The sequence below is a fragment of the Lathyrus oleraceus genome, chromosome 1 (assembly GCF_024323335.1).
Source record: "Lathyrus oleraceus cultivar Zhongwan6 chromosome 1, CAAS_Psat_ZW6_1.0, whole genome shotgun sequence".
In the NCBI taxonomy this organism is placed as follows: Eukaryota; Viridiplantae; Streptophyta; class Magnoliopsida; order Fabales; family Fabaceae; genus Lathyrus; species Lathyrus oleraceus.
In genome coordinates, this window is record NC_066579.1 from 101389657 (window position 1) to 101411774 (window position 22118).

The following is a 22118-nucleotide window of genomic DNA, read 5'->3' on the forward strand; positions in this document are numbered from 1 at the left end:
TATGGAATTTTTTATATGGAAGAAAAATAAAAAATGTGAATGAACAAGTATGTGAACATGTGAAGGCATATGAATTAAATGCCAAGGCAATATGGAAAAGGTTCATCCATGAGGATCGAACCAGCGCGCTATTTGAAATGAGCGCCACTAAACAAAACGCCCCGTTTCATTTAGTACACATGGCATGACGTGAGTGGACGCATGGGAGGCAAACACTAAAAAGCATGCGAAACAGCCAGGCGACGGATCAAAGTGATTCTGGGAACGAGTTTCAAATGTTCATAGCATGTTCTTCACAAATTCATGGCTCAAGAACAAAGTTGCACAGAAATTAACAAATGATATATCATTGAACTCGTCTTGCAACATACATCACTAATCTAACATTGATTTCCTCTAATTCTCACTAACAAATCCAGATCGAGCAAGAGAAGATTTGAACATCAAACTTAAATGCAGCATATCTCACTCAATTCTCAATGAAAATTAAAACTACGAAGTGCAGCATACTCCTGAATCAACGATCTATCCAATGCATAACCTAATTTCATGAATTATAAGCATCGAAATCCAACCTTGATCGAAGAGCAGATCTGAAATCGCGGTTTTCTGGCTTTGAAATGTTGAAACAGATGATCCTTCAAGCTCCAATAGATGAATGGATGATGGATCGTGGCTCAATTGTCCTTGAAGCAGCTCAAATCAACACTTGCCATTGAAGGAGCTTCTTGCTACAGTCCTCGATTTGCTCGAATGTGGACGAATCCTTGCTTGTAGAAGGTTCAACAATGATTGTAGATGATGAAACAATGAAGAACAGCACAAGCTCTTTGGAAAATTTGCAGAAAAAATCAAGAAGAAAAATTGAGAGAATTTGCTATTTTGGATCTAGATCTGAGATGAATGAATGTTAATCTGAAAAACAGTTAGGATTAGCAATATATAGCATGGCTTAATCATGTTTCTAATCCTATTTAGTGCTAATGCAAGTGATTAGTGAAAATCAAGTTTTGGTGCATTTTAGCATTTTTGCCTCAAGTGCAATTCAATGTAACAGTACCACTGCAGGTTTGTAATGCCTTGGATCACTTGGAAATGATATTTAGAAGCAAATGTGAGTGGAATTATGTGAAAACAATGCTTAATTCTCAAAATCACCTTTTTCCCTCCAAATTTCAAAATAGGTTCACTTGAAAAATGGACTTTTTATGTGATGAGTTTTCATGAAATGAAATGCTTGTTTTGGATAGAGGGGATCAAAAGAAATTTGCTCAAAAAAACCTCACTCCATTTGGCCTTGTGAATCAAAAGTTATGCACCTTTGAAATTCAACATTTCTTGACAAAGATCAATCCATAACTTGCCAACCACAAATGATAAATTCATGTTCTTGGACTTTTTGGAAAGGTGAGAGCAAGATCTACAACTTTCATGTTGGACAAAATTTCATTTGAAGCATTTTTGGACATGTAATTTTGAGGAGAAAACCTTTCCATTTTTGGCAGTTTTGAATTACAAGTCACTTTCTATTTTTGGAAAGTTTCCTTCTGACTTTATTTTCTTCATTTTTGATGTTTGAAATGTCAAATGAAACTCGTTTGGACATGAATGAAGTGTCTCTAACCCTCTCCCACCTCCAAATCCATCAGTTGACCTTTGGTTGACTTTTTCTGACTGACAGATGAACTGGCTGTGCATTGATCAACTTGAGCTTCAAACTCCTGATGAAATGGATCAATGATGAAACCCTAGCTTCCATAAGCTCAATATAATCATATGATGATCCCCCTATCCATTGAAAACCTCATCTCCTTAACTAGCCCTGATTGGCACAATGCAGATGATTAGGGTTGACCAGAGGTCAAAACCCTAATCTCAAGGCATCTGATCAAGCATAAGGAATCTCTTGGTGATGACAAAACCATGATGATGATGATGTACCATTTCTACTAAGATGAAGCTCAATCTCCTTGAGGAACCATGAAACCCTAATTTGAAGCACCAACCCTCAGATGGCCAATGATCAATCCAATGAAACCCTAGCTTGCACCTTTTAACCTCTTTATCTTCTGATCAAGACTTAGGAGGATGACTTGCTCAATGTTGCCATATGATATGCAAATATGCAATGACTAATGACCTAAGAAATGAAATGCAATATGCTAAACTAGTCCCAAGAGAGGAGGACAAATTTTGAGGTGTTACATATGTGTATTGCCTTGGATGATAATTCTATAATGTTGTTAAATTGTCATCCTATTTATGTTGCATTAATTTCTATTGTGCATCTTCATATATGTGAGTGCATGTTCTTATCTTTGCTAACACATTTGTATGGTATATTATATATGTTGTATCTATATGATACTGCTAATAGCTTGCTTTGTCTCTTTTTGATATTGTCAAAGGGGGAGAAGCATATGCAACTATGAAGCTATGCTGCATACATTCAGGGGTGTAATACCCCAAAATTTACCCTTCATTTTTCCTGGAAAAAAAAATTTAATTAATTAATTAATTAATTAATTAATTAATTAAATAAATAAAATAAATAAATAAAATATAACAAATTATTTTGGACTTGGGTCTCCCTCATTTGAGCCCACTACCCACGAAAATCAGTCTATAAATACTGAAGTTTCAGTAGAGGAGTGACACTTGGAGTTACACTGGGAGTTACACTTGGAGTTACACTGGGAGTTACACTTGGAGTTACACTGGGAGATTCACTTGAGAAAAAGGGAGAGAAGCAAAATACTCTGAGGTTTCCTTGGAATAAAACCCTGAGGAAAAAGATAGTGAGAGAAGACCTGACAGAGAACTCAGAGCAGCCTCCAAACCCTGAAGGGAAATCAACTTGTAAACCTCACTGGTGCAACTCAATTTCAATCAAGCTCTCCAATCAGGGTTGCCCTATATCCATCATCTTTATGCCTTTAATTTGAATGCTCTAAATGTATGGGGTATTATGGGTGAATTTGATACCTTTTTTGTGAGCCTTTTGTGAATTTTGATGGAATTATTCATGTGGTTACATTTTGATTTAGGGGCAACTCTGGGTTACCCTATTTTGTTTATTCTAACCTGTCTTGTGTTTCCATGGCATTGTTTTCTCTTGATTTCATCCTGCTGCTCTAACCCTTTGTCGAGTTTTGTGAGGGCTCACATGGCTTTCGCAGAGACACTCGCGTGGTTTCCCACTTTATTTGTGGGATACCCCCTGGAGTTTTATTCTGATTATTCGTGTTGACTGATTTCCTTTGACGGTCCAGCTGGAGACGTTTCAGAGTTTCTTGCCCCTTTAACTGCTATAGCTTCGGATCTTTATCCGTGTGGTAATTTTTTCCCTTTCTCATACTTTATCGCTTTCTTAGCTGGAAGACCTCGATAGGAGGCAATGTTTGAGCCCCTGGGTGGCATTTTACTTTGAGATACATGTTTTGTGTTTTGTATTCATATCCCCACATGTAGCGCGGTTCCTTCGTCAAGGACTGCCTGTTTGCCCTCGAGCATCGCAAACCCTAAAACCCAAAGCAACACGTTTACTCCTTCTACTACAGGCGAGTAAGTCTCCAAAGGTCGAGCATCCGGTAGATTGCATAGTGACGTCGTTCGTCCAAAACCCAATCCATAACCCCGTAGCTAGCCGAACTACGGCTTGCTCTGATTCTCATTCCAGATGAGATACGTAGGCATAAGACGTGATGTCTTAGCGAGCACACATCCCCCCAACCCATAGGTCAGCCGAGCTACGAAGACTCTGATTCTCATATTCAGATGAGATACGTATGCAGTGGATGCGACATCCGCGCGAGTCATTTCTCTTAACCTTTTTAGTAAATAAACACATTAGATAAACCCACACCCTTTAGACAAAAACTACAAAAGTGGATCCTGTAGAGTACTATGGATGCGTAGGGGTGCTAATACCTTCCCTTCGCATAACCGACTCCCGAACCCAAGATTTGGTTGCGAGACCCCGTCTTGTCCTTTCCTTTTTTCAGGTTTACTTCGAGCGTTTCCTTTCCCTCCTTTGGGATGAATAACGCACGGTGGCGACTCTTCTGTCATTTTCTTTCGCCGGTTGTTTTTTCGCACACTGTATTTTTCAGGTTGCGACAGCTGGCGACTCTGCTGGGGATATTTAAGAAGTTGACCTCTTGCTGGTCCACCTTCCCTAAGCGAGTCCCTCCTAGCTTTTGTAGTTTGTTTGTTTATTGGGTGTTCATGCTTTTGTACAGTTATTTATTTACCTGCTTTACCTTATTGCATGGTGTACATACCATTGTTGTATCTGTTGGCTGACTATGGCTGCTTGGTGATCTTTGTGAGATGAGTTCTATACCCGAACTCGAGTGCACTTAAGATAGGAGAATGGCATAGTCCTGTCAACTTCTGTGGAGTATTCCTTAGCGAGTTGACTTGCAAGCCCATTCACTTGGTGGAGGTCATGTTGAGATCAATAATGTCACATAAGTAAGTTGTGGTTAGACATTACTTGTTCCAATATAGACCTAAGAAGCCAAGGACCTTAGTTTACCTAACCCATCTTGGCCTATTCGTAGGACGTAGTGCGAAAGTCGTTCAAGTGTAAGATTTGATACGATTGTTACGCGATACTACACTCATAAGAGTCTCTCTTGAGAATATTGTTGGAATACGAGTAGTCGTTCCTCTGATAATATCCGAAAGATGGGATTATGACTATGGGAACCTTTTGTAGAACATGTTTGGCAGGTTTAGACCTTAATACACTCCTTTTGGGTGGTTCTTAACCTAAACTCCATGCTCGTGACTTGCAACAAACCCTTGATTCATGGTTAATCCGATCAGGTATCCTTAATATCAATGAAACTCGGGTGTTGATAAGGTGTAAACCATAATCCACCAAAATGGGTGATTGATATTAAGGATAACATGATCCACCCCATGACCTTTGTTTGGTGTACTCTTAATTTCTCTCCAGACAGTGCAACCTGACAGATGTTCAAGCAAATACAGCAATCCTGATTCCCATGCCACTGCACTGCATTCACATCATTTTGCATCACATCATTTTGCATTCATAATCATTCACACATGTTTATCCATTTCTGTGGGGTTTATATCTTCCACTTGATTCTAGTTGGAATTTTCTTGGTTCTCATCAACGGCTTAGTCTTTTCTTACACTGTTTATCAAATGTGAGACTGGAATCAAGGGGGTAGAATACCTTTGGAATTGATAAACATGTCATTGCATTTGCATATTCATTAGCATGTCTTGCATAACAGGTACTGCCGCAGGGGTGACCATTCCAGCTACAGCACCACTACAACAACAATAATCACAACGTCAACCAGCTCAGTATCAACAGCAGCAACAACCGGGTAACAGACCCGCTTATCAACAGAGGCAAAGGATGATGGACCGACGTTTCGACACCCTTCCAATGTCGTACGCCCAGTTACTTTCTAGTCTTCAACAACTACAACTTGTGCAATTGCGCACTCTGGCTCCTCCTGTTGGTAGACTTCCGGCGGGTTACGACGCCAACGCTAGGTGTAGCTTCCACTCTGGGGCACCTGGCCACAATATTGAGAACTGCAAAGCTTTTAAGCACGTAGGTCAGGACCTCATAGATTCAAAGGCCATCGACCTTGCACCGGCTCCGAATGTCGTTAACAATCCCATGCCCCAGCATGGTGGTGCGAACGTTAATTTGGTAGAGGGAGAAGCCAAGTCCATTAAGGATGTGTTGAAGCATAAGACTCCATTGTCGGATGTCAAAGGATGCCTGCTGAAGGCCGATGTTTTCCCCGGTTGTGGGAAGGGTTGTTTGGATTGTGCTACTCAGAGTGGAGGTTGTTTAAAGTTACAGTAGGGTATTCAGGCCTTGCTCGACAAAGGTATCCTCCAGGTTGAAGATTTGTCTGTCCAAGAGTCTGCGGAAGGGGTTGAGGAAGAAGGGTTTGAAGATGCTACTGATGAATTCGCAGATGTTGTTCCTACTGATTCTGTGATCCATGATGTAACTGAAATGGATTCCGATGTTTCGGATGTGTGTACTTCAACGCCTCAGACTCATCAGGGGCCGATCACTTTCTCCAATGCTGGCATCATTCAGTATGGTCAAGTCTCTGCAGTCAACGATGAAGATGGGGATAGTGATTGTGACATTGACAACTGGGTGCGTCCGAGGATCCCGGGTGAAGTCATCAACAATTGGTCTTCTGAAGAGATTATCCAAGTCACTCTTCTTGAGGAGTAATTTTCTTTGTTTATTCATGCATATCCAAGTCTTACGTTCCGCCCAGGGCGTAATGACTCATTGTAGGGCTCATCTATGTGACACTTGCATTTTTATCATAAATAAAGGACGTATTTTTGCATTCAAATATTTCGTTCCCTGTCTTTCTATTTTTGCAGTTTTTCAAAATAAAAAAATGGCAATGTTTTGTTTAGTTTTCACTTCTTGTTCACACTCATAAGCACATACCATCACTCATGCAGATGCACATCACCGGATCCTATTGATAACGATTCTGCTATGGCTCGCTTCGACTTTGAAAATCCAATCTTTCAAGCTGAAGAAGAGGATGATGAAGATTGTGAACTCCCTGAAGAACTTACCAGGTTATTAAAACAAGAGGAAAGGGTTATTCAACCGCATCAAGAGTCTGTTGAAGTGATTAATCTCGGCACCGAAGACGCCAAGAGAGAAATCAAAATAGGGGCTGCTTTGGAAGATAATGTGAAGAAAGGGCTGATTGAATTGCTGCAAGAATACGTTGACATCTTCGCCTGGTCTTATCAGGACATGCCTGGGCTGGACACAGACATCGTGGTACACCGCTTGCCTCTCAAAGATGGTTGTCCTCCGGTCAAGCAGAAGCTCAGAAGAACAAGACCAGAGATGGCTGTCAAGATAAAGGAAGAAGTGCAAAAGCAGTTGGATGCAGGGTTTCTAGCAGTCACCAATTATCCGCCATGGGTTGCGAACATCGGGATCTGAACAGAGCTAGCCCTAAAGATGATTTCCCATTACCTCACATCGACGTTTTGGTGGATAATATAGCTCAGTTCTCGGTATTCTCCTTCATGGATGGCTTTTCTGGCTATAACCAAATCAAGATGGCACCAGAGGACATGGAAAAGACAACTTTCATAACCCCATGGGGCACCTTCTGCTACAAGGTGATGCCGTTTGGTCTGAAAAATGCCGGAGCAACATATCAGCGAGCAATGGTGACTCTGTTCCATGATATGATTCATCATGAAATCGAGGTTTATGTGGACAATATGATTGCCAAATCTCAGATAGAAGAAGAACATTTGTTGAATTTGCAGAAACTGTTTGAGCGTTTGAGGAAATTCAAACTGAGACTTAACCCGAACAAGTGCACTTTCGGGGTGAGATCGGGAAAATTGCTGGGTTTTATCGTTAGCGGAAAAGGGATTGAGGTGGATCCCGACAAAGTAAAAGCGATACAGGAAATGCCAGAGCCAAGAACAGAGAAGCAAGTCCGTAGTTTCTTAGGGAGGTTGAACTACATTGCAAGGTTCATCTCTCACCTAACAACCACGTGTGAGCCAATTTTCAAATTGCTGAGGAAAGATCAGGCTATCAGGTGGAATGAAGATTGTCAAAGGGCTTTCGAGAAGATAAAAGAGTATCTACAGAAACCTCCGATCCTTATACCTCCAGTTCCTGGGAGACCTCTGATAATGTACCTATCAGTGACTGAGAACTCGATGGGGTGTGTATTGGGACAGCATGACGAGTCTGGTCGAAAAGAGCATGCCATATACTACCTTAGCAAAAAGTTTACCGACTGTGAAGTCAAATATTCGCAGCTTGAGAAAACTTGCTGTGCTTTGGCCTGGGCTGCTCGCCGACTGAGGCAGTATATGTTGAACCATACTACCTTGTTGATTTCTAAGATGGATCCAGTGAAATACATATTCGAGAAGCCGGCTCTCACCGGACGTGTTGCCCGTTGGCAGATGATTTTAACAGAGTATGATATTCAGTACACGTCACAGAAGGCCATCAAAGGGAGTATTCTGTCAGACTACCTTGCCGAGCAACCGATTGATGATTATGAACCGATGAAGTTTGAATTCCCTGATGAAGACATCATGTTCCTTAAGATAAAAGACTGTGAAGAGCCAGTTGTTGAGGAGGGACCTGATCCAAACGAAAAGTGGACTTTGTTGTTTGATGGGGCTGTCAATGCTAGAGGAAGTGGAATTGGCGCTGTCATCACAACTCCGAAAGGTGCCCACATGCCTTTCACCGCTCGTCTGACTTTCGAGTGCACCAATAATGAAGCTGAGTACGAGGCCTGTATCTTGGGCATTGAGCAAGCCATTGATCTGAGAATCAAGACTCTGGACATCTTCGGAGATTCAGCTCTGGTGATCAATCAAGTGAATGGTGATTGGAATACTCTCCAGCCCACTCTGGTTCCCTACAGAGATTACACGAGAAGACTGTTGACTTTCTTCACAACAGTAAAATTGTATCATATACCTCGTGATGAGAACCAGATGGCAGACGCACTTGCTACTCTATCCTCCATGATCAAGGTAATTCGTTGGAACCATGCTCCCAGGATCGATGTGATGCGCCTTGACAGGGCCGCGTATGTGTTTGCTGCTGAACTGGTAGTCGATGACAAGCCCTGGTATCACGATATCAAGTGCTTTCTGAAGAATCAAGAGTACCCTGCAGGGGCATCCAAAAATGACAGAAAGACTTTGAGAAGATTGGCAGGCAGTTTCTTCTTGAACAAAGACGATGTGCTATATAAGAGGAACTTCAACATGGTTTTGCTCAGATGCGTGGACAGACACGAGGCGGACATGTTAATGCAGGAAGTTCATGAAGGTTCCTTCGGTACTCATGCCGGTGGACATGCAATGGCTAAGAAATTGTTGAGAGCGGGTTATTATTGGATGACCATAGAATCAGATTGTTTCAAGTATGCTCGGAAGTGTCATAAATGCCAGATTTATGCTGATAAGGTGCATGTACCGCCGAATCCTCTGAATGTGATGGCTTCGCCGTGGCCGTTTGCTATGTGGGGTATTGACATGATTGGAAAGATTGAGCCGACTGCTTCCAATGGGCATCGCTTCATCCTTGTTGCCATCGACTATTTCACCAAGTGGGTCGAGGCAGCGTCGTTCGCGAATGTCACCAGACATGTGGTTGCCCGTTTCATCAAGAAAGAAATCATTTGTCGCTATGGGATTCCCGAAAGAATCATTACTGATAATGGTTCTAATCTCAACAACAAAATGATGAAGGAGTTGTGTCAGAACATCAACATTCAGCATCACAATTCTTCCCCTTACCGCCCTAAGATGAACGACGCTGTTGAGGCGGCAAATAAGAACATAAAGAAGATTGTGCAGAAGATGGTCGTCACGTACAGAGATTGGCATGAGATGCTACCCTTCGCCTTGCATGGGTACCGTACTTCAGTACGTACATCGACCGGGGCAACCCCTTACTCCCTGGTGTATGGTATGGAAGCAGTCCTACCTGTTGAAGTGGAGATTCCTTCTCTAAGAGTCCTGTTGGATGTCAAGTTAGATGAAGCTGAATGGATTCAGACAAGGTTCAATGAGTTGAGTCTTATCGAAGAGAAGCGAATGGCAGCCATTTGTCATGGGCAGTTGTATCAGAGTCGGATGAAGAGAGCTTTTGATCAGAAGGTGCGTCCTCGTTGTTTCCAAGTCAGAGATTTAGTGTTGAAAAGGATCCTTCCTCCTCAGACAGATCACAGGGGCAAGTGGACTCCTAACTATGATGGACCGTATATTGTCACCAAGGTTTTTGATGGTGGGGCTTTAATGCTTGCAACTATGGATGGTGAAAACTTCACTTCCCTTGTGAACTCAGACGCAGTTAAAAAATACTTCGCATAAAATAGACCCGCTGGACAGTAAAAAAGAGTAGTCCAGGCAAAAATGGGCGTCCCGGCGAACCAAGAAAATGAAAGGGTTCGGGCAAAAATTAGGGACAAAAATAAAAAAAGATTGTACATCCGGTAAGTTGAAAACCTGAAAAGGCAACTTAGGCAAAAATGGGTATCCCGGTGGATCGAAAACCCGAAAAGGGCGATCCAGGCAAAAGTTAGGGATTAAGCGAATGACTGCGTTCTGAGTAGTTCTGAATCTCATCGCGTGCCAATGACTGGAAATTTTTGAAGGATAGGAAACAGTCCAATCACTCTTTCAGAAAGCTGATCATCTGAAGGGTCTTGAAGACGGGCAAGTCATAGCAGAATTGGAACCCAATAGAAATCCATTTCACATTGCCATTAGATTAATTTTTTGTTTTTATCTATTGTGCGATTACCTCTTTCCAGGGATTGCTTCTTAATGTAAATGCCTATTCAGAGGCCATTCAATCAATAAAATCATGTTATTCAGTATATCTCTGTTTTCATCTTCATTTTACTGTTTTGTTTGCAAAAATGACGTCCGAATTTTTGATAAACATTGCATCATGACACATAAGGGCTTTACAGGTACATGCTTAATAAACATTTAAAATTGCTGTAAATTTTAAGTGCTTTGGATCGTCTATTCAGAACAGATACCCTCGGGGCATTTCCTTAAAATTCCCTGCAGATGATCGTGAATATCTTCCCCAGTGAAGTCACCAACAGACAAATTCGGTGTCTTATCCCTGCAGAGCTGATCAGAGCGGTGGATTCTTCAATCCCCAGCAGTTTCTCACCACCGTACTTCCCCAAGCGGTTGTTTCAGGACATACACTCCCCAACGGAGTTGACAATGCCAGACTGTATCTTCCCAGCAGAAGTGGCTGCTCCTTAGAGTTCGATGCCAGATCGATAATCCCAATGCCAGATCCATGGTTTCTTTTCTTGAAGCAGAACCTCGGTACCGTATCAGTGTTTGCTCCCCCTGCTGAGTCATCTCTCGCAAATCGTGGTTGCCAGAACCATTGTAGCTTTCCTCAGCAGCAGGCTTCCAATGCCATTCTTTCCCCGATCAGAGTCTCGGTATGGCCAGAACACCGCATGGCTAGTCATCTCCCCACAGAGTTCATTGTGGTGTGTATCTCCAGCAGCCTGGCCAGAGCCCAGAGGATGGTAATCATTTCCCCAGCAGATCCCCTTGCCTTGGCTTGGCATTCTACCCAGCATTTCGCATCCCGGCATGTAGAATCATATTGCATTGCATCCTTCCAAATCGCGTAGCATTTCCATTTTCATGGAGCATTACGCCATTGAAAAATTCAAACATACGCATGTAAGCATAAAACATTCTCGGTATCCCAAGTGATAAGCTAGAAGTTGTTTCCAGTACTCAGACTGAAGATTGTTCATGACTTACCTTTGTTATCCCCAACAAGTGTCATTGGCCCATGCGCCGCCTCTATTATCATTCCCTATTTCTGCCAATGCTGACAGGCATGAAGTTTTCCGATGTTCAGATCGAAGAAGTTTCCGACGTTCAGGTCGATGCAACTTGTGGCATTCAGGCCAGTTTTCCGGTATCCAGACCGAAGTGGCATTCAGGCCAGTTTTCCGGTATCCAGACCGAAGTGGCATTCAGGCCAGTTTTCCGGTATCCAGACCGAAGTGGCATTCAGGCCAGTGTTCCGATGTTCAGATCGAAGAAGTTTCCGACGGTCAGGTCGATGCGACTTGTGGCATTCAGGCCAGTGTTCCGATATTCAGATCGAAGTGGCATTCAGGCTAGTGTTCCGATATTCAGATCGAAGTGGCATTCAGGTCAGTTGTCCCGATATTCAGATCGAAGTGGCATTCAGGCCAAGTCTTTCCGATGTTCAGATCGAAGAAGTTTCCGACGTTCAGGTCGATGCGACTTGTGGCATTCAGGCCGATTTTCCGATGATCAGATCGAAGAAGTTTCCGACGTTCAGGTCGATGCGACTTGTGGCATTCAGGCCAATTTTCCGATGTTCAGATCGAAATCCTTTCCAGTATTCAGACTGATGAGCGGCATTCAGGCCATGGTTATTTCTGTGTTACCATTTATTTTGGTATCCAGTTTAACATTCTTTTTCGATATTCAGACTGACTCTCACCGTACCAGACGGATTCTTCTTTCAAGACCACCTCTTTGCCGATTCTGACAGACATTGTTACTTCACTTCACTTCAGTGCAAATTTTTGGGCTTTTATTGTATTCAATCCCTTGATACCTCGAAAGCACGAAAGCAGCTGCCATCTTCTTTCCGGGTCTCCAGTTGATTGAATAGGGGCAGCTGTAATACCCCAAAATTTACCCTTCATTTTTCCTGAAAAAAAAAATGAAAAAAAAAATGAAAAAATGAAAAAAAAAAAAAGAAAAAAAAAAATTTATTTAATTAATTAATTAATTAAATAAATAAATAAAATAAATAAATAAAATATAACAAATTATTTTGGACTTGGGTCTCCCTCATTTGAGCCCACTACCCACGAAAATCAGTCTATAAATACTGAAGTTTCAGTAGAGGAGTGACACTTGGAGTTACACTGGGAGTTACACTTGGAGTTACACTGGGAGTTACACTTGGAGTTACAATGGGAGATTCACTTGAGAAAAAGGGAGAGAAGCAAAATACTCTGAGGTTTCCTTGGAACAAAACCCTGAGGAAAAAGATAGTGAGAGAAGACCTGACAGAGAACTCAGAGCAGCCTCCAAACCCTGAAGGGAAATCAACTTGTAAACCTCACGGGTGCAACTCAATTTCAATCAAGCTCTCCAATCAGGGTTGCCCTATATCCATCATCTTTATGCCTTTAATTTGAATGCTCTAAATGTATGAGGTATTATGGGTGAATTTGATACCTTTTTGTGAGCCTTTTGTGAATTTTGATGGAATTATTCATGTGGTTACATTTTGATTTAGGGGCAACTCTGGGTTACCCTATTTTGTTTATTCTAACCTGTCTTGTGTTTCCATGGCATTGTTTTCTCTTGATTTCATCCTGCTGCTCTAACCCTTTGTCGAGTTTTGTGAGGGCTCACATGGCTTTCGCAGAGACACTCGCGTGGTTTCCCACTTTATTTGTGGGATACCCCCTGGAGTTTTATTCTGATTATTCGTGTTGACTGATTTCCTTTGACGGTCCAGCTGGAGACGTTTCAGAGTTTCTTGCCCCTTTAACTGCTATAGCTTCGGATCTTTATCCGTGTGGTAATTTTTTCCCTTTCTCATACTTTATCGCTTTCTTAGCTGGAAGACCTCGATAGGAGGCAATGTTTGAGCCCCTGGGTGGCATTTTACTTTGAGATACATGTTTTGTGTTTTGTATTCATATCCCCACATGTAGCGCGGTTCCTTCGTCAAGGACTGCCTGTTTGCCCTCGAGCATCGCAAACCCTAAAATCCAAAGCAACACGTTTACTCCTTCTACTACAGGCGAGTAAGTCTCCAAAGATCGAGCATCCGGTAGATTGCATAGTGACGTCGTTCGTCCAAAACCCAATCCATAACCCCGTAGTTAGCCGAACTACGGCTTGCTCTGATTCTCATTCCAGATGAGATACGTAGGCATAAGACGCGATGTCTTAGCGAGCACACATCCCCCCAACCCATAGGTCAGCCGAGCTACGAAGACTCTGATTCTCATATTCAGATGAGATACGTATGCAGTGGATGCGACATCCGCGCGAGTCATTTCTCTTAACCTTTTTAGTAAATAAACACATTAGATAAACCCACACCCTTTAGACAAAAACTACAAAAGTGGATCCCGTAGAGTACTATGGATGCGTAGGGGTGCTAATACCTTCCCTTCGCATAACCGACTCCTGAACCCAAGATTTGGTTGCGAGACCCCGTCTTGTCCTTTCCTTTTTTCAGGTTTACTTCGAGCGTTTCCTTTCCCTCCTTTGGGATGAATAACGCACGGTGGCGACTCTTCTGTCATTTTCTTTCGCCGGTTGTTTTTTCGCACACTGTATTTTTCAGGTTGCGACAAGGGGGAGCCTTCATGAAGACAAGAAACACATCATCTCAAGTTTTACCATCATCAAAAAGGGGGAGTATGTGAGTGAAACCTTTCGTTAGATGTACTTTGTATGATGTCAAAACTAGGATACTTTAGCGCTTATGCACATTGAACGGTATCCTCTTAGTCTAGTTGGGAATTTTAGCATAAGGAAGCATAAAAACATGATGGAAAAGGTTTAGAAAATGTTCATATATCAAAGAAAAGGTTTCATGCATCAAAGAAAATGTTTCATGCATCAAAAACTAATTTTCATGTGAAAAACAACTATGTGTCGACACATACGCTCTATAGGTCGACACATAGACATAAATTTTCTCCACAGGTTGACACATCCGTTTTTTAGGTAGCTCATGTGCTGTATTTTAAAGAATGTAGGCTTTGTTTGATGTGTCACATCTATAGGTCGACACATGCATCGTATGTGTCGATACATGACTTACATAAGTCGACACATACATTAAATTTTTTGAAAATTTGTATTATTTTCTATTTCTTTGCATTCCTTTTGCTTTATAATTGCTTATATATATGTATATATATATATATATCTATTATATTATATATAGTATATATATTATATATATTATATAATATATATATATATATATATATATATAATATATATATAGATATATATATATATTATATAATATAGATATATATATCTATATAATAATATCTATATATATATATCTATATATATATATATATATATATATTATATATATATATATATATAGATCTATATATATATATATATATATATATTATATATTATCTATATATTATATATATATATATAATATATATATATATATATATATATATATATATATATATATTATATATATTATATATCTATATATATATATATATATATATATATATATATATATATATACTTCATGCAAGCATAATTATAGTAAGGTTATAGAGTAAACCTACATGAAACCAAGATTTAAAAGCATTCTCGTCATTTTCAACCTCATTTTATGCATAGACATAAACAAACTACACATAATCATTCTTTGTTTGGGTGCCATCTAAAATTAGGGTTGATAACTTCCAATTTAGGTTGATTGAAATGTAAATTGAGTTGAGATCTTTGAGGGTTTCAAATAAGAAACCAAGTTAGGGTTTTCCTTCAAGATGAAATTTAGATTTGAATGTTTTGGACAAGATTATGGAATTTGGATCTGATCGAGTGAAGGCTTTGAAGAACGAAAGGTTCTTGCAAGGGAGTAGCGCAGGACAGTGGATCATATTGGTAAATCCTGGGTTATAACAACTCGTGGTTTGGATTCGATTGAGTTAAAGATTTGAAGAACAAAGGGTTTCTTGCAAAGAAGTAACGTGAGACGGTGAATCAAATTGACATTGTTGGGTTACTTTATCAAGCTTTGGTCAAGGGAAGAGAAGGTGTTAGAATCAACATCAAACTTAGGGTTTGCAGGGTTAGGTTGCTACATCTCTCTCATATACATAATTTTGCAAAGTAAGGTTAATTTCATTATCTCAATTCAAGTTCAAATTAAGGGTAGACGTACCCATAGCGAGGTCGACTGAGGAACTGCCTAAATAAATCCATGTGTACTCTCTCTCTCTCTCTCTCTCTCTCTCTCTCTCTCCCCCCTCTCTATCTCTTTTATTTTTTGTTTTGCAAATTATTGAATTCATCGATCGTGTGATCAATTTGTTCGGATGATATTTTTGATTAACTTTTGAAATTGGTGTTGTTGAATTGATCACAATCCTTTAGATTGTGATTGGATTTTAAGATCAACAATATTATATAAATTTCCAAACAAAATCGATTGCACACGAAGTGTTTGATAATTAGTCACAATAGACTTTTTGTATAATTAATCATTGGAAATAGACCACCCCTCTTTGATCAATTTATGTTCATTATAGTACATTTATAGCATTAACGCATATCCCTGCTTTTCGATATAGGTTCGGTTATACGATTTGATTAGGTTACTTCCGCTTTCCATAAACTTTTCAAAACTATTTTTTATTCAGTTTTTAACTAGTGATCTATTCACCCCCTCTAGATCGAAGCTTATCGTCTAACTTTCAAAATTGAAAGAAAAAGACTACCTGGATGAAATGTCCAGTCATAGTCCAAAGTGTTAGACCCAAGTTGTAAGACCTTGTAAGTTATAAATGCTTGTCTTTCGCTAGAAAATTTCAAATGTGTCTCTCTTTCACGATAAATTGGAAGGAAAAAATTACTTCAGAGTAAGTTCCAGTTATAGTCTCGAATACTAGGCCCAAGTTGTAAGAGCTTGCAAGCCATACGTGTTCGTCTTCCCTTCAAAACACTTGTAAATGCTCAAACCCCTTTCATAACAAAATTGGAAGAAAATGACTACCCCGGTGAAAGGTCCAATCATGGTCCCGAGTATTAGACCCAAGTTGTAAGAGCTTGCAAGTCATACATCCTCGTATTCCAACCCAAAGATACATCAAATACATTCAAAACATTTTTCCTCTTGGCACCCCTTCCAAAATCTTTTTTTAAAATGAAAGATGTTTTTGTCTCGAGATGATGCAAAACAATACTTCATCCACAATCGTGTGAGTTGAGATAAGTGGCGTTTTCCCATGAATGTTGTTATGTAGAAATCCATTAAATGTGATGAAAACGCCAACTCCTCACCTATTTTTGGTAAAAAAATATTTTCTGTGGATTGCGAAAAAATAGCTTTTACTAAAATCGACCAACAAATAATCATTTTCTACCCAAAAATACGTAGTCTTAAGTTCTTCATCACACCTGGAGATACGTAAGAGTGAGATTCAAAGTCTTTTCAGGCACCCTAATAGAAAAAAACAAAGTTCAGTGGCGACTCTGTTAAGTCCATCCCGCGAGCGTGTGATTGCGCTTCACAAGCGTCGCGTTCTTATTTTTCGAGGTATGATAGATGAAGACTCTGTTGGGGATCCGATTCCCTAAGTGAGTCAAGCCTAGTTTGGCGTGTTGTGTGTTTATGTAGGTTAACTTGTATGGATTTTCGTTATCTTATGCTTTTGTTATTTCTATATCATTATATAATCTATTGTATGGTTCCATTATGTTGTGGCATTGGATTCTTACCTTGATTGTAAACCTTATAGGAACGAATCTCTACCCAATTATAGAGTGAAAACATAAGATATGATGATGGTTGAGTAGTATTGGTCCGTGAGATGAATTTCTCATTGGATCGATACGAGAACCTCACTTAGAGTGGATCATTTTGAGAGTGTTATCGCCCGACAAGTAAGTTGTCGTAAGCTTCAATGTTTTCATTAGGGTTCATGACTCTAAGGACCTTTTGTAGAACCCTAAACCTTTGGCCAACTAGGAGTGATGGTTGTGTAGTATGGGTATGCGAGATGAATTTATCATTGGGTCGATACGAGAACCTCAACCAAAATAGATCCATTTGAAGGCGTTGAAGCCCGACAAGTAAGTTGTCGTAAGCGACAAACATTCTTATGGATCCATGACTCTGCGAACATTGTCTAGAACCCCGAAGTTGATGGTTGCATATTATGGGTCTACCAGATGAATTTTTCGTTGGGTCGATACGAAAACCTAACCCAGAATAGATTCCCCTGATGGAGTTGACGTCCGACAAGTAAGTTACCGTAAGCGACAAACATTCTTGTGGATCCATGACTTTGGGAACCTTTGTAACCCTAGATCATACTCGATGAGAACCCGTTCTTGGAAAAGCAATCAATTTCATCAGAACTCGAACTTTTGAACATATACTTAAAAAAAAAAGGCATCATATTCATCCACATGCATTGCATCTGCATAATAAAAAGAAAAACTCTTAGTTGTCTCCCATTTGTTTCACGAATTTGAAATCTTCACAAGCTTTTGAAAATGACTTTAAAAGAAGAAGCACTTTTTTATTCAAGCACAAAGAAGCTAAGCTCGAAATCTTGGAAGGGTTAATCTCCGATTTAAATGCAATCAGGCGTGGTGACTTCAGAAGAGACCATGGAGGGATTTTGAGCCTTCTGATTGAAAATGTAGACTATGGGGTTATCAACACTCTGGCACAATATTATGATCCACCTCTACGATGTTTTATGTTCTCCGACTTCCAGCTAGATCCTGCCTTGGAAGAAGTTTAGAGAATCATGGACCGAAAATTGAAGGATTTTTATCCCTTTCCAAAGCTTAAGGAAAAGGTTAATCTAAGGAGAATAACTTTAGTTCTAAGCATTGATGTCAAAGATGTGATAGCCAAATGGACCAAGAGGGTGGATTTTAAAGGGTTTGCCAAGAAGTTTTTGGAACAAATAACTCTAATTTAAGAAAGTAGAAAACTGGAAAGCATTCTATGTTGTTCTAGCTCTTCTGATTCACGGGATTGTACTTTTCCCAAATATTGATAATTTTACGGATCATGTGGCTGTGGAAGTCTTCCTCTCAGGCAAACCGATGGGTTTTATCTTGGTTGATATTTATCATGCTCGCCATGCTTGCCATGAGAAGAAAAGTGGAACTCTTTTGTGCCGCGCTCATTTGCTTTACGATTGGTTCATGCAACACATGCCTGATAAATGTCATTTTATTTCAAAAGAGCTTAAATGACCTCAAAGATTAGCTTCTCTTATTGCAAGCGCCATCAAATGGTAAATCAGAGATTCAGAGACTCCAAATATCATAGTTAGTTGTGGGGAATTTCCTAATGTGCCGCTATTGGGACCTAAGGGGTGTATCAATTACAACCCTATGGAAAACCAAGATAAGGATGCAAATTACCTACTCTTGTGGAAAGATTATATGTATTGGAGGAACCTGTATAGGGAATCCAGAAAAGCCATGGCTGAAGATTAGCACATCATCAAGGATCTCCAACGACTCTACCTTGAGAGGAAAGGAAAATTCCCTAACTTGGCCAAATTTGCTAATCTCAACAGGCTAGAATTTCTAGAGAGACTCCAAGAAACTGATTGGTGCATGTGTCATGAGAACACACCACATCAAGTTTTTAACTTTGTCAAGTTTTGTAAGAAAATGTTAAAAGACCTCACTACCGATCTTGCAACAATCCAAAGAGCCAAGATGTATCTTAGGATCTCCTGTACTTGAATTTGAGTTGATGAAAGTTGTATTTTTTAGTTTCGTTATTGGTATATGTTGAGTCTTCTCTTTGACTCCAGAGTCAACACTTGGATTCAATGTTCTAGGCCTTTTGCCCATCGCCCTTTTGAGCTTTTCCCTCTATACTTTGGTTTAGCACCCCCTTTATTTGGGCCTTTCTTTTTAGCCCATTGTTTTTTTTTCTTATTCATTTTATATGTTTTATTTTAAAATCATGTTTAATTAAAAAGATATTTTTTTAGCATATTCAAAAGACAAAATAATAATTATTAATCTATTATTTCACTTGTAAATAATCAATTTTTTTAATTAAACTCACTCTTAAAAAAAATCAATAACAATTTGCACCACTATTTTCTCTCTTTTGTTCTTTTATCTTATTTCATTTATTTATTTTAAGTTACTAGTCTTATATTTTTTTTATTTTTCTTATTTGCTTTATCTTTATTTTTTTGCATTATTTTCCAAAGGACAAGTTTATCCCATCCATTTGATTGTATTATCATTTTATTATTTTATTTTTGATTTTTTGATTTTTAGATAGATAGTTAATTGAACTAATTTAAATAGTTGGTCCAAAATAAAACCAACCTTTTCTATAAAAAAACCTCGATCAACATCAAAGACTTTTCAAAAAGAAGAACAAATCAACTATTACCACAATCTCTCATTTCAAACCATTCAAGTTTCAAAATCAATTTCAACCATCAATTCTAAACCATCATTCATTTTCACATTTCATCTCTGCAAACGGCAATCAAAAGCTTGACCCAACATCAAGCACTTTTCTCTATAAATTCAAAATCACTGATAAGTAACTTTGATCATTTCAAAATTGAAAGAAAAAAACTATCTGGGTGAAATGTCCAGTCATAGTCCTAAGTGTTAGATCAAAGTTGTAAGAGATTGGAAGTCACAAATGCCCATTTTTCACTAGAAAATTTCAAATGCGTTTCTCTTTCAGAATAATTTGGAAGGAAAAGACTAACTGGAAGTAAGTTCTAGTCATAGTTCTGAATACTAGGCGCAAGTTGTAAGAGCTTGCAAGCCATAAGTGTTTGTCTTTCATTCAAAACACTTGTAAATATCCAAACCCATTTCATAATAAAATTGAAAGAAAAAGACTACTTAGGTGAAAGGTCTAGTCATAGTCCCGAGTATTAGACCCAAGTTGTAAGAGCTTGCAAGTCACGAATCTTCGTCTTCCAACCCAAATATACATCAAACACATTCAAACCATTTTGCCTATAGGCACCCCTTCCAAAATCTTTTTTTTAAATGAAAGATGTTTTCGTAAATAATGCTTCATCCACAAACGTGTGAGTTGAGATAAGTGACGTTTTCCTGTGAATGTTGATATGTAAAAATTCATTCGATGTGATGCAAACGTTCGCTCCTCAACTGTTTTGGGTAAAATAATATTTTCTGTCGACTGCGACAAAATAACTTTCGCTAAAATCGACCAACAAACAAATATTTTCTATCAAGAACTACGTATCCTTGAGTTCTCCATCGCACCCGGAGATACGTATGAGTGAGATTCAAAGTCTTGTCAAGCACCCTAATAAAAAATAAATCTTTTGTCCTATTCTTTTTCCTTTCAATAACTCGAGAGGTCTAACATTTCAAAGCTAACAATAACATGCACAACTAACCAAATGGTTTCGGTTGAGTATAACAGACATGAGGGGTGTTAATACTTTCCCTTTGCGTAACTGACTCCCAAATTCAATGTTGGTTACGACGATCATATCTTAGTCGTTCTTTTAGTGATTTTATCGATATTTTTCGTTTTCCTCTTTGGGAATAAATAAAGTTTGATGGTGATTCTGTTAAATCCATCCCGCGAGCGTGCGATTCGCAAATACTGTGTTCTCATTTTCTGAGGCACGACAATCCGGTACATAAAAAATACGTATCAGAACTCATTTTCAAAATCTTCCGATATGAATGCGTAGGAGTGCAATTTTTGAAAATCTCAAATGAATAGTAGAAAGTAAAATGATAAATTAGTTAAAAACATAAAAGAATAAAATTGATATTTTTAATAAATTGTTGGATAACGGGGATAAGTGTAGGACATGGAGTAAAGTTTTTTCATAAAAAAACAGGCCATGATTAAAAAAAACGGCCCATTAACTAATGGTTTGTACATAACAGTGTCTCCAAGTGATGCCGAAACTACCAATCCTATTCCGTCCGCAGCTTCTCTCTCGTTGTATGCAGTCTTTTGAGTCTTCTTTCATTTAAATAAAAACACAATTTATATTTTCTCATCTCACAACTATTAATATTTCGGATGCATCCCTATTTGTTTATGCATATTTACTATGTTATATTTTGATGTATATGATGTTGAATGATGAAAAAATCATTCGGACAAACGTCATTTTTTTAAATTTCTGTATCTTTTAATTGCAATGGTTTTTTTGTTTCAAACATTAATTTTGAGTTGACAATGGAAATAAATATTTGCTACTTTTGATGGGAAAAATATCTATTTGATGATATTTATCCACTAAGATATATGAGGCTTCCACTTAGAAAGGAGAATAAGAATTCAAGAGAATAAGGGTATTATTATTATTTGAGGTCATTAATAATTTTTAATGGTTTTCAAATTAAAACACAAGGTCATTAATAATTTTTAATGGTTTTCAAATTAAAACACAAGGTAATTAAAACACAAGATGGATTAATATTATTATTTGTGGTGTAACATTTCTTCTTCCGTGTTTTAACTTGGAAATCATTAAAAATTATGTAGTCATTAATTCTTCTCCTATTTATATACCTAATATTTAATAGGCAAATTTACCGAGATAACCCACTTTTTCGAAGAAATTCCCAAAATAACCCACTTTTCAAAAAATTTCCCAATCTACCCCACTTTTAGGAGGAGGCGCCAATTGGATTGGCGACCCCTCTTAAAAATTGCAAGGAGGCGCCAATTGGATTGGCTAGGGCACCTGCCCTAGCCAATCCAATTGGCGCCTATGTGTAATTTTTAAGAG